Source organism: Chrysochloris asiatica, unplaced genomic scaffold (assembly GCF_000296735.1).
Source record: "Chrysochloris asiatica unplaced genomic scaffold, ChrAsi1.0 scaffold00021, whole genome shotgun sequence".
Lineage (NCBI taxonomy): Eukaryota > Metazoa > Chordata > Mammalia > Afrosoricida > Chrysochloridae > Chrysochloris > Chrysochloris asiatica.
The window spans coordinates 26,310,345-26,312,138 of NW_006408539.1; positions in this window are offsets into that span (position 1 = coordinate 26,310,345).

Below are 1,794 nucleotides of genomic sequence, written 5' to 3' on the forward strand. Positions count from 1 at the left end.
ACTATGTTGTTGTTGTTAAATGCTGTCCAGTTGGTTCTGACTCATAGTGGCCCTGTATGGAGTTGTTGGGGAGCGGATTGTGAGCTTGAACCATTGAGTTTATGATTCAAACGGACCTTATAGTCTGGTACATTAACCTGAATTACCACAACACGACTCACATTGATACTGAAATTGAAGAATTCTATCAACTTCTTCCAACTAAAATTGCTCAAACATGCAATACAGATGCATTTGATGATTACTGGTGATTTGTTTATAAAACTTGGCCACAAAGAAGAATGATCTGTAGTTGGCAAATAAGGAATTAATGATAGAAATAAAGCTAGAGATCGCATAATGAAATTTTGAAGGATCAACCACTTATTTATTGCAAATATCTTTTTTCATCAAAATCAAAGGCAACTATCCATGTGGACCTCATCAGATGGAATATATAGGGATCGAATTACCTACATCTGTGGCAAGAGACAATAAAGAAGGTCAATAACATCAGCAAGATGTGGAAAAGACTATCAATTACTCATATGCCCGTTCAGTCTGAAGCTGAAGAAAATTAAAGCAACTTTATGAGAGTCAAAATGTGACCTTAATTATATCCCATTTGAACTTGGAGACCATAACAAGAATAGACTTGATGCATTAGGTCCTAATGGCCAAAACCAGCGGAGTTGTAAGATGGCATCAAGAACATTATACAAGATGAAAGCAAAAGGTCATTAAAAAGACAGGAAAAACAGAAAAGATACAAGTGGATGTCTGTAGTGACACTGAAATTTACTCTTAAGTGGAGAGAAGCTAAAGCACCTGCAAATATTGACTATATCTTCTTGAGGTGCCCTTGAAATTTTGTGTTCAGCTCTTTTACTTCATTATATTATAATGAAATGTGAAAAGACCTGGCACTAGAAAATTAATAAGACAGAAAAATGTTTAGCATTTATCATGCTGGATGAAATAAAGAAAAAAATATATATATATATATATGCCTTGGGTTGCAATATTGAAGGATTCTATGGGAAAATATTGATTGATGTTGGTAGGAATAAACAGTCACTGTACCAAGAAGAATTGGCTAATGTTCAACTACTATAAGAGATACCATATGATTAAGAACTAATGTAATTGAAAAAAGAAGCCCAAGGTGTACTGAAGGCATTGGTGAAAAACAAGGCTGCAGAAAATGACAGAATAAACATTTGAAATGTTTCAACAACATCATGCCACACTGGAGGCACTCACTCATCTGTGTCAATAAACTTGGAAGACAACTATCTGACCAACCAATTGGAAGAGAACAATATTTGTGTCCATTCCAAAGATAAGTGGCCCAAAGAAGTACGAAAAGCAGCAAACAATATCATTAACACCACATGCAAGTATATTTTTGATAAAGATAATTGAAAAAGAGTTTCAGCATGACTGCAACAGGAAACTTCCAGCAAATCATGGTGATCCAGAGGAGGATTTGGAATTAAGGATATCATTACTAACTTCAGATAAATCTTGGTTGAAAGCAGAAAATACCAGAAAGATGAGTACTTATGCTTTATTGACTATGCAAGGCATTAGACTGTGGGGATTGTAATAAACTATGAATATCATTGAGAAGAATGGATATTCCAGAGCACTTCATTGTGTTATTAGGGAACATGTACATAGACCAAGAGTCAGTCATTCAAACAGAACATAGGGATACTGAATGGTTCGTAATTAGGAAAACTGTGTGTCAGTATTGTGCCCTTGCATCATATTTATTTAATCTGTATACTGAGCAAATAGTCCAAGAAGCTG